This window comes from Papaver somniferum, chromosome 7 (assembly GCF_003573695.1).
Source record: "Papaver somniferum cultivar HN1 chromosome 7, ASM357369v1, whole genome shotgun sequence".
Classification (NCBI taxonomy): domain Eukaryota; kingdom Viridiplantae; phylum Streptophyta; class Magnoliopsida; order Ranunculales; family Papaveraceae; genus Papaver; species Papaver somniferum.
In genome coordinates this window covers 10222240-10235076 of record NC_039364.1, presented here as the reverse complement: position 1 = coordinate 10235076, position 12837 = coordinate 10222240, and positions in this window count along the sequence as shown.

Sequence of the window (12837 nt, the reverse complement as noted above, 5' to 3'; positions counted from 1 at the left end):
TGCGGAATTAATTACATGTATTGTGCTTATGAGGTTCGTATTTATACAGCCATAAACCCTAGCAATTATGTATTCCTTATAGGATACTTATTCATTTCCTCCTAGGATACTACTAGTTAACTAATCTTCAGAATCAGGTCAGTGTCCGTACGAAGGGGCGCTAAAAGATTTCTTGCAGAAATTTATGGGGACTAAATAATAATATTTTGTGAGCTAAGTACTAAATACCTGATAAATTGAAGGATGTTTCTATGGTTATCAACATTTTGGGGTGGGGTGGGGTGGGGGGGTGGAGCCAAAATTAGTGAACCCCTGGCGTCTGCCACTGCTCCAGATGACCAATTTTTGGTATAACATATAATAAGTAGTAAAACATAAAAGTGACCAAATTTGGTAATTTCACCAATATTACCGCCCACAAATAAAGTCCATTTGAATTAGCAAATTAATGACACAAAAATCTCATATTTTTTTTAAATGTTTAAATTTAAGTTTTACTAATTTTCTAAATACGACTCATAATACCCTCCTATATTCATTTTCTTATTTCTCGAGAGATCTATCATCTCTATCTCTCAATTTAGTTGGTTCCTCGCGTCAACAACCACCACCGCCATCAATAGCACCACGACCATTAAAAACCACCGTAAACAGCTGCCATCAACTACAGAACTTTGAAGAGATCACAACTACAATTTATTTTCTCTTTCTTAGATTAATTAAGAAAAAGCAAAAATCTTTGGTAGAGTTTCCTTCCTCTTTTCCTTGTCTTTGATGTCAGACAATAATTTTAAATAATTGATGGAATTTAAGGCGCAAGTACCTTATTACAAAGTATTCTCATGTTTGATTACATGATTTTCTCTTGTTGAGTCGTTCCTTTTGATTTATGTGATGCATTTATTAAGATTTGAATTATTTCTTAATAATTTGTAAGTTTACATATCCAGGGTTTAATATTTCAGTTTTAATTTCTTCTGGCTGACATCAATTTATGGCGTTCTCCATTTTAGCAATCAAAGCTAAAATCTACAATTAATTAAACGCAGGTAAGATTTTATTTGATATTTTATTAGAATGTCAACTTCTTTTTAAGTTTTTGAGATTTCTTTGGAAAACCCAAATTAGATTGTGCTAGTTAACACTTGTTTATTAGAGAGATTGGATAAATCTTTTTCTCTTTCATCTCTTTCCTCGTCTCTAAGATAAGAGAAACTTCTCAGAAACCCCAGATTGATGGCCGCTCAGATTTGCTCCCACAGAACGGATCTGAGCCATAAATGTTGAATCTTTTAGAAATATAAAGTTTGATGATTTTGTTTTTGATTGGACAAGTTTGCTTTGAGAGTAGCTTGTTGTAAGCTCTCTAAACGTTTCACTAATATCTTTCAAGGGCGCTATCTTGGCATCTTTTCTTATTTATTTCACTTTTGCCTTTTTCAAAAAAAAGTATGAAAAAGTATTTGCTTTTGGGTGATACGTGTACAAAGTATGAATCGACCATTTAAGATAATAGTTATATAATCTTCGCTTGCACATCGATGTCGATCTTAATAAAAAGTTCTCCTGGTAAATTTTTTTTAGGATCCTGATTGATTAATGGTATAATCTATAATTATCTTTTGCATTTTAGTATCACCAATTCGTATATGAAATTTCTACTATACAAAATTTTGAGACATTTCCTCTGGACTTGATTACAAATCACTCAATTAAGATGTAAGATTCATAAATGTTTCTTCGCTGCAAGGAATTGTAACACCTCCCATTCGATAATCAAACCAAAAATCTTTCCCTGCTTGGTTTAGAAGTTCTTGGATACACATATGATTCAAATATGATATTGGAACTACAAATCTCTTCTTGATTTGGGTTTCTCCAACGTAAACTGCAAAACGTCCTTTGGGGATGACCATCTCATCGTTCTTGCCTTTCGAAAATGATCGTCTAAGAATTTTTGAAGTCAAAGTGAAACCCATATTGATCTTTTTTTTTTTTTTAAGGATTAGGAGAAATAGGAAATGTAATTGGAGATTATATTTTCTTGATGTATACCTGAATGAACAATGTTAGAGAAAGAGGTTTAAGATGTGAAAACTTGGTTGGTTTGGTTGTTCGGGTTCTTGAAATGTGTATTTGTATATATAGAGGAGATGATGGATATTAGTGCAAATAGACAATTATTAGTTTGGCGAGGTGCCTACCAAAAAGCTAAGGTGGAAGTGAGAAGTGGAGAGAGACACAACTTGCCCAATCTTTAAGGTGACAATGAAAATAGTGGAGAACAAACATTTTCTTGTCAATAGCAATTTGGGCTAATATATGCTGAGCCTAATCACATGCTTTTGCCTCCTTTGTAGTATTCCTTGTGTGGTCAAGCAAGTAATTGCGGTTGTATGTATTATTATGCTTCAACATACTACGCTCTACCATTTGGGAGATGTTCAACATATTACGCTCTACCATTTGGGAGATGTTATGAGGTAATTTTAATGGAAAGGAGTGATGAGGAAATAGTTGTCTTTTCAACAAATAGTGGATCGTCGCCTTTGCTATGAGGGATTTCAAATGGGATTGTTACCATCTGGGAGATGTCATTATTACTTAATAATAGTTGTTCACAATATATGAACCCAAGATATGCTAAGGACACGGTAAAACAAGATGACCCAAAGTGATATTAATTAATAACTCAGAAACACACCTTATATTAATTAATTGATAGGTCTTTCAAATCCTGGCTAAATTAGGGCCAATGCCCCTTAATTGGGGATATACCTATATGACAAAATAGGGTCATTAAGAAGTAATTCACAGAAATCCCTTAACCAACTATTTTTTAATGGCTAATATATTCCTGATTAATTAGTGTTAATTCGGGTGATTAGTGGTAAAATATAATATTAGATGTGAAATTAACTTGTGTTAATTAATCATCTGAACATGAAAAAATTTGAAAATTTGAAATTTTTTGAAGAACACCAACTCAGAATCGGTATATGTTATCAAAAACATATACCGATTGTAACCTCAAAAACATACAGAGATTTTTTAAAACTTGCTTTTATCCAGAATCGGTTTATATGGACATGAAAATCAACTAATTATCCAGAATCGGTTTATATGGGAATGGACATAAACCGATTGTGGATAAATTTTTTCTTTTTTATCTGTGAATTATGTATTTTTAAATATCAAATAAAATTAAGATTCATTTTATACCCGAATTAAGAATGAGTATGACTTCATACTCAGTTTCAAATCGTTTAAGAAGTTGTACTCGTTTTCAATTCAAGTATAAAGTTATACTCATTTTCAAACTGGGTAAAAACATATAGAACTATTTTCATTTTTAATCGAAATGAAATCGAGTATGATTTCATACTCATTTTATGATCGTGTATTAACTAAAAAGAAATTTGGTTAACCAGAATCGGTTTACACTATACATATATAAAAACCGGTTCCTAACATTGCATAACAAGAATCGGTTTTTATATATGTATCGTGTAAACCGATTCTAACAAAAAAAAAACACAGGAAAACAATTACTTCTTGCATATCAGAATCGGGCTATGTGGGCATTAACGTAGACAGATCCTGGTTCAATTTTCTCCGACCAGAATGCCATCCAGGACAATCGGCTTTTGTGGGCATAAACAACAATCGTTTCTAAATGAAATCGGTTTACAAGTGCATTGACCTTGACCGATTGTTATAAACCCAAAAAACTTTGATTTTAAAAAATTTGATTGTTTGAGTGATTTCATGTTATTTAAACCTACTCTAGGGGATTGGGTTAATAGAAAAGTATCTGATTCGAGCTAAAACGAAAAATTACTTACGATTATCGACAATGTTTTCATTTGATTTTGAATTCTTAATTTTGATGGAAATGAAAATGATTTTGATTTGATTTCGTTTATTTATTTATTTATTATTTTTTCTGTTATTAGGATTTAATGAGGATAAGTTGGTAGTATTAAAATTTCATAAAGAGTAAAATGGTAGTTTCATCAAACTTAAACACCCCTTATCATTCTTTATGGTTGGATGAAAAAATCCATACGCCTCAATTAAGTGGCATAGGCCCCAATTTAGCCAGGTTTCAAATCTAATAAGAGTTTAAATTTGATTGTTAGGTTGTTGGAACACATTATCAGATATTTTCAGCCAATCATCTTACGGAGCATAAAAAGCTATAACCCTTGAGTTGGAAGTTTTGACCAACTCAAATCGAGTACCCAAAATAATGTACTCATCAGTAATCTAAAGGAGGGAGATTGACTTTAGTTATATCGTTGGTCTCGGGTAATTTACTATCTTTCTTTGCCTCAGGCACCTAGGAGCATTCTGCTGGAGCTACATGCGAAGATGGGGAACTGTCTATGGAATAATGCTGATGGTTCCAATGGGATACATTGGGTGGCCTGGTGTCAATTACTAAAGCCCTTTGATCATAGTGGATTGGTTATTATGAACTTGCATCTGATGAATCTTTGACTTTTATGGAAGTGGCTTTGGCGTTTTACAAAAGAGAAAGATAATTTGTGGGAACGAGTGATAATCGCTAAATTTAATTTGAACCAGGTTCAAATTTTGTCACATCAAGTTAATATGACTTATGGATACTTAATTAACTGTCATTTGGTTCATTAAAGGTATAGTTTCTAATTAAAATTTGCTATTTCAAATTCATCAGTTTGTACAAGAGATTAACACGGCCCTATATTACAAAATTGTTGAGAAGTTTTCTCTGCACTTGATTACAAGTCACTCAATTGAGATGTAAGATTCATAAATGTTTCTTCGCTGCAAAGAATTGTAACACCTCCCATTGGATAATCAAACCCGAACTCTTCCCCTGCTTGTCTTAGAAGTTCTTTGACACAAGTATGATTCAAATATGATATTGGAACTACAAATCTCTTCTTGATTTGACTCTCACCAACATACACTGCAAAATGACCTCTGGGGATCACCATCTCATCATTCTTCCCTTCTGAAGAAGATCGTCGGAGTATTTTTGAGGTCAAAGTGAAACCCATATCCGTTGCTTAAAGATGAAGAGATAAAGGAAAGCTAGTTGAAGACTAGATTTTTAGGATGCACACTTGATTGAACGATGTCAGAGAAAGAGTTTTAAGATGTGAAAACTTGGTTGTTTTAGTTGTTTGAGTTCTTAAAATATGTGTTTGAATATATAGAGGAGAAGAGACCATTAGTTTGGTGAGGTACTCTCCAAAAAGTTAAGGTGGAAATGAAAAGAAAGAATTTTGTATGTGGTGGGCTGATACATGATGGTATAATATCACATGGTTTGGTTCCTCATACTTAAAATGATTGTTTGTTTGCTTGCTTGCAGGATTACAAGAATTGGTGGTGTAGTTTAATTTACCCGTCCTTCTAATTATGTACCACGCAGACAAATATGACCACGTATTCCCTATCCTATCTACCATTACGAAAGATAAACAACATGAGCTGGACAATGTAATCTCTGGTTATATGTAGATTTCAGTATTGAACTTTATCTCTATGAAATTTAATACATTATCTTTAAGCAGACCGAATATTATTGCTTGGTAGTTGGAACACACGATGGCCTAGTTTACTACAACTTCAAAAATGCTCAGTGTCGGTCTCTATTTCATGAGTAGCCAGCTAATAAAATGGGTTTGTTTCCTCACTTATCAATCTATTTTCTGTTGTCATCAACTGCGTTAAAGAAGTTGTACAATTGTTGTTTCAACACTACATTTGCCTACGTTTGGTGAGAGAGATTAAACAACCACATGTTCCATATCTATCGTACACAAACTCACTCAGGGGTCCATTAGCTTGTTCTCCTGAGATAACTTGTCTAAAATGAGTTGATTGAAATTTCAATAAAATTGATTGTCTTCCGTTTGATTTAGAATATACATTGAAATGTACTTTGGTTCGGTATGGGCAACAAGTACGGGTGATAAAACTTTTGAGACCAAGTAGTACCAATTACGGAACCATGGATTAAAAGATAAGAACACCATGGATTCAAGTCGTATGATGTCAGTACGAATTGCGGAACCATGGTTGTTTTATGGTTCAGTTACTTTGAATCTTCAATTTTGGAGATTTTGCATTTCGTCTAGTGCAATTTACATTTATACAAGTATCGATTTCTATCAATTTTATAGAAATAAAAAAATTCAAAGCTCTCATATGGAAAAGGTTTGAAGAAAACTGATCTATATTACAAAATTGTTAACAAGACCCTATATTACAAAATTGTTGAGAAGTTTTCTCTGCACTTCATTACAAGTCACTCAACTGAGATGTAATATTCAAAAATGTTTCTTCACTACAAGGAATTGTGACACCTCCCATTGGATAATCAAACCCAAATTCTTCTCCTGCTTGGTTTAGAAGTTCTTGGATACACATATGATTCAAATATGACATTGGAACTTCAAATCTCTTCTTAATTTGGGTCTCTCCAACGTAAACGGCAAAATGTCCTTTGCGGATCACCATCTCATCGTTCTTGCTTTTCGAAATTGATCGTCTAAGAATTCTTGAAGTCAAAGTGAATTTGGTCAAAGATTAAGAGAAATATGAATGGTGATTGATGACTGGATTTTCTTTATGTACAGTTGAATGAACAATAGAAACAGGTTTAAGATGTAAATACTTTGTAGTTTTGGTTGTTCGAGTTCTTGAAATGTGTATTTGTATATATAGAGGAGATGAAGAATAGTACTGCGAAGAGATTATTGATAGTTCGGTGAGGTGCCTACCAAAAGAATGGCGAACAAACATTTGCTTGTCTATTCCATGACAGTATCACAGGGGTTTGCCTTCTTCCGAAACATTGTGTGGTCAAGTTGGTAATCACATGACCATAATATGCTGATGTTTGACGTAATTAATTATCTTTTGAGAGAGCTATTACAACTATAAATGGCTCTCTCATACAACTATGAATGTTGTATATCTTGCATATAAGAATTTATGAAGGGTCCAGACATGTTTAATTGGAGTTAATATCTTTATCAATTAGGGATTTTGAATTTAAACAACAAACACCCATTGTCTGTGATATCCAAATTTGAGGGGGAATTATATTAAAATTAATTAAGATCATCAATAAGAACAGTATTTGTTTGTCACGGTGCTCTTCTAATATAATTGTATTCTGGAAAATAATTAATGCATGTTAGTATTTGGTCAGTCAAGTTATGTACCCTGATCCATGACCAAATCCATCTTCTGTACCCGCATATATTGGGTTGAATAGTTGAACGTGGGAGATGTGGGAGAATCAGTTTCTCTAATCAGTTTTGACTGAGAAGTACTCGGAGCACTTCTTCCACTCCCCTGAACCGCATATATAAGAGTACAAGTTACTCTTATCTTGGTTAAGTGAACTGCCGTAAGGTTTGGGGTTTACACATAAACTATACCTCTCTTCCATTACTTCTCTAGGAGATTAGGGTGTGAACAAGTAGTATATTCTCTAGTAGATTATATTCAAGGCTTCGCTGCAATTGAAGATCAAAGAAGGATTCTCAAGAAGCTTGTAACAACAATCATTCGATCCTGGGATTTCGGATCTTCCGTAGGTAAGTTCCTATCCGAATCCATTTATTTTGATTCATGTTATTGTAACAGTGGTATCAGAGCCGTTTTGTATTGCTTGATTCGCCTTTTGGAGTGTTCTATGTTCTGATCTCTGTGTGATGATAAGTTTTTTATTTTTCATCATTTGCTTGATTGAAGTTTTTATATCTTCGTTTTGATGTATGCAATAAGAGTTTTTATATCTCTGTTTGATGTATGCATTGGGAGTGAAGTGTCGCATGATGATTTTGTATCTCTGTTTCATGAATCTCCTATTGATTGTGTTGTATATAGAAGAAATCATGTTTCCTTTTTCGAATGTGCTCCGTGTATGTTTGGAAAAGAAAATATTTTGTATATTTTCGGGACTATTCATGAGTCCAGCGTCTTTACGGATATCTTGTAGACTTGGTTTCATTAGTTGAAAATCTTTTCGTGTAAAACATGGAGATTTTGTATCTTTATGTTTTTTATGTAATACTCTTGCTTCGCCAATCAATATATATGCCTTGACCTAGTGTTTTGTTTTCGTTTGGATTCTTTTTAATTTTTTTGAAACTCCTGTTTGTTTCCAAAACCGAGCATGAACGTATAGCTAAGTTGGGCTTAGTGACCCAAAGAGGCTAATATCCAATATAACTAAGAGCATATGGTTCTGTTGTTGATTCCGGCAACTGTATACTACGTATATACAATGCTTTTGGATACTGATGAGATGCTCGCGTCATTTTCATTAGTTGAAAATGATTTTTCGGATGGATTTTTAGATATACAGTGAACAAGATGATTTCGTATCTTCATGTGTTTCTCTGTACCATCATCCCTGAATGATCTGTTTTGTGTTCATGTTGTTTGTAAAAAGCGTCACCATGTTTTTCTTGCTGTGTGAATCATTCTTTTTATTTTACTGTAACTCCTGTGTGTTTTTGATACCCGAGCATGAAGATGAGTCCTTAGAGCAACTGCAGTCGTACGACTATACCCAAAGATCAAAGATCAAAAAACGGGACCAAATTTGAGTTTACTCTGTACTGTAACGCTACGGGATGAAGACCAAATTTGATCGAGCGGATAATTTAGTTACGTTTGAAGACGGGCGGATAATTCAGTTACATTTGATTTGTGGGCGGAGATTTAAATTACGTTTGAGACAGGCGTAGATTAAATTAACGCCTGACGACGGGCGTAAATATAAATTACGTTTCACGTGGGACGGGTTTTTAAATTACGCCCGTTTGTCAGGCGGATGATCATCTCACCGTGCCAACGCACGTAAAATAAAATTACGCCTGGCGATAACACGTTTCTTTAGCAGGTATACATACACACGGGCGGAAGCATTCTAGTACGCCTGAATGGGGCGGAAGCATTCTAGTACGCCTGAATGGGGCGGAAGGACCATTGTACGCCTGCTAATGAGGCGTAAAAATTTTTTACGCCTATGTGGGACGTAAACGTAATTTAGATACGTATGATAAAACTAAAGATCAAATAGGCGTGATTTTAATGTCCGTTTCCATGATCATCTCAGCTGGGTGAAATATTTCCTCTCTAATGCGTCAATATGGTTGTGGCTAACTCTTTCCTATAATGTATTCCACCCATTTTCCTCCATGTATAACTAAACGTTTGCATAGAACATTTGGTTCTTTCCCTGATACTATTTTTTTCTTGCCGAATACAAACGAATGATATGAAAATGTGAAAGGAATTCATCTGGTATATATAGGTATAAAATAAACCCGTTATTAACATTCAATTTCAAACGTTCGAAAGATATAAATATCTTACCAACGGTCAAAAATCTGCTACGCAATCTCCAACGCCAACGTTCGAAAAATTTATCATTCTAACGTTCGAAAATTTTCATTTCATGTTTCATAATTTTGCTGATAAGGCGTAAAAAAATAGTCCGTTTGAGAGGGGCGGAATTTTGGTGTCCGCCCCAGAGAGGCGGAATTTTGGTGTCCGCCTGGCAACGCGCGGAATTCTTCTGTCCGTCTCATCAGGCGTAAATTTATGTTACGCCCGCAACAAACGTAAATTTAAATTCCGCCCCACCAACATACGTAAATTTGGTTTACGCCCGTTAACAAGCGTACTTTAAATTTACGCCCAGCATCAAGCGTACTTTAAATTTACGCCCGACTATATTAGAATTTGGGATTTGGTCGCGACCATATTTGGTCTGGAATTTGATCTTTGGTCCAAATTTGATCTTTACTCCGTCCCACTGTGTTAGGATCTCATCCCATAAATTTGGTTATACTCGCCCACTGTGGATGCTCTTAGTGGGCTTAAGTGACCAAAATGGCTTAGTGTCCGTTTGTGGATCCGATCTGTGTATACTGTGTGTATACAAATGTTTTTCTGGAAACAGTTAGATGCTCGTGTCATTTTCATTAGTTGAAAATGGTTTTTGTGATAGGTACTTAGGAGTCGGTAACATGCTAGGAGTCAGTAACATGCTAGTGTTGTGTCTACTTCACATGTGATTAAAAAATAATAATTATCATATCCTAAATACCAAGATATCATCTTTGTTTTGATCAGTACTTTGTGTCCGATTAGTTTTTGACTTGTTGTATTATGTTTTTAGATGATATATTGTGATCATATGTTGTTTTGTGTTTGCATTGACATGCTAGGTAAATGACAATTAGTGGTGTAGTTGGTTTAAACTACGTGTTTTACCAATGATTCCTTGTCCGAATTAATTGATAAATTTAATGTTGAAGTACATTTTTGGGTGATGATTATGGGCCTAGTGGAATTTTCGGTCCTAAATTTGTATATAAATGTTATTTTTATTAATTAGATTTTGAGACAGTATTTCGTATGTACACATAATAATAATGTCAATCTTTGTGCAAAATACGTATAGAAATGACTACCGAGAATTTGATTGCTGATCTCACCAAGGGATATAAACTAGATGGGAAGAACTATGACATGTGGAATAGGAAAATTCAGTACCTGTTCGACTACAAAGATCAAACGGAACTGTTAACAAATGAAATGCTCCGACCTCAAGAAGGTAATTTTGTACAAGCCCGTCGTGACCTTGAAGCCTACAAAGCTTGGGTTAAGAAAGATCGTCATGCACGCTATGCTATGTTGAGTAGCATGAATGATGATGTTATTGGAGAATATGAGAATTATCCAGCATCCAAGCAAATGTGGGATCAGCTAAAATTTGATTTTGGTGGTACGTCCACTACTAGACTTCGCAGCTTAGTGCTGAAATTCGAGGTCTACAGAAAAGATCTCAAGCATTCCATGACCGAACATATTAGGACGATGTCGTCTATGATCCGTGATTTAAAATCTGTTGGGAATGTTCTTACTGATGAACAACAAGTTTTAGCTGTGATAAGGTCATTGCCTGATTCTTGGGTGCATATGAAGCAAATTTTGACTCATAATGAAGGCATCAAGAATTTTTCTGATATTTCTCGACACGTTGAGCTTGAGGCTGAGCGCCAAGAGGCAACACATGTGGCTTCCTTGTATGCTCAAGGTGATCGCAAACCACAGGATAAGCGCAAGAACGATAGCCGAAAAGATGTCAGCAAGGCAGAAAAGACAGCTAAGCGCCGTCGTGGTAAGCGAGCTGGTAAAAAGGATAAGTCCAAGTTGAAATGCTACAACTGTAACAAAAAGGGACATTTTGGTCGTGAGTGCACTGAGCCTAAAAAGGTACCTTTTTCACTCAACTCCGTAAACATTTGTGTTTGTACACATGTATTGGTTGCTCTCTCCCTCTCTGAATGGATTGTAGATACGGGAGAAACAAGACATGTAGCTCGAGATCGAGCGGGGTTCGTAAATTATCGACGTCTTTCATGTGGTAGACAAAGAGTCTACATGGGAAATGGCTCAAGTGAGGAAGCTGTGGGAGTTGGTACTTATCAACTTCATATGCGCTCTAGACGCATTTTAACACTTCACGATGTGCTTTATGTACCTGGAATTCATCATAGTTTACTTTCAGTTATTGCACTTCTTAGTTTTGGATATTCTTTTAAAATTGAAGACAGCAGATTCATTTATGATGGTATTTTGTTTGGACATGGTTATTTAAGTAATAACTTCTTTAAATTATATTTGTTTAGTTCTTTTTCTTCTGATGTTTTAGTAACTAATGCTAGTAGTAGTGCTGTTGATGATTGTATGACTTGGCATGATAGACTAGGACACATTGGGCAAGATAGGATGACAAGGTTAGCTCGAGAAGGCCATATTGGCTCACTCGCTAAAGTTTCCTTACCCGTTTGTGAACCTTGTCTAGAAGTAAAAGCTTGTAGAAAGCCTTTTGGTAAGGCTAAACGTGCTACTCAACCTCTTGAGTTGGTACATTCTGACATTTGTGGTCCTATGAATGTTAAAGCTAGGCATGGTTATTCCTACTTTCTTACATTTATTGATGATTATACGCGATTTGGTTATGTATATTTGATCGCTCACCGCTACGAAGCCTTGGATTGTTTCAAGCGCTTTGTAACAGAGGTTGAGAATCAATCTGGGAAGAGTTTGAAGACTCTCCGTACTGACCGTGGACGTGAATACTTATTATATATGTTCAAATAATTTTGTGAGACAAAGGGTATAACTAGGAAGCTTACTATTTCCTATACTCCGCAGCAAAATGGTGTTGCAGAGAGAAGGAATTGTAAATTATTGGATATGGTAAGATCAATGATGGCGCAAGCCAACCTCCCAATATCTTTTTGGGGGGATGCGATTATGACTGCGACCTACATTTTAAACCGTGTCCCATCACAGTCAATTCCTACTACACCATATGAACTATGGAAAGGCGAAAAACCCAATTTAGGGAATTTGCGCCCATGGGGTTCGTTTGGTTTTGTTCACAACACTTACTATGTGTACGGGAAACTAGGACCTAGAGCAAGAAAGCTTGTCTTTATAAGATATTCTGATCGCTCAAAAGGTTATGTAATGTATGGTGAACATCGAAGTGGAGGAATGACTGAAGTAGAGTCCAGAGACATTGTTTTCATTGAAGATGATTTTCCTCGCATCAGTGACATTAACAAGGACTTGGAACTCTTTGAAATATGAGAGAATGTTGACATCTTACCATCTTCTAGCGAGGGTAGGGAATTAGTTTCTCAACCTATACCCGCTGAAGATAGTGAGAGTGATCTTCATCCTAGTGGGAGAGTATCACACTAGAGCCCCAAGACTTTGAGACACGCAGAAGTAAGCGTC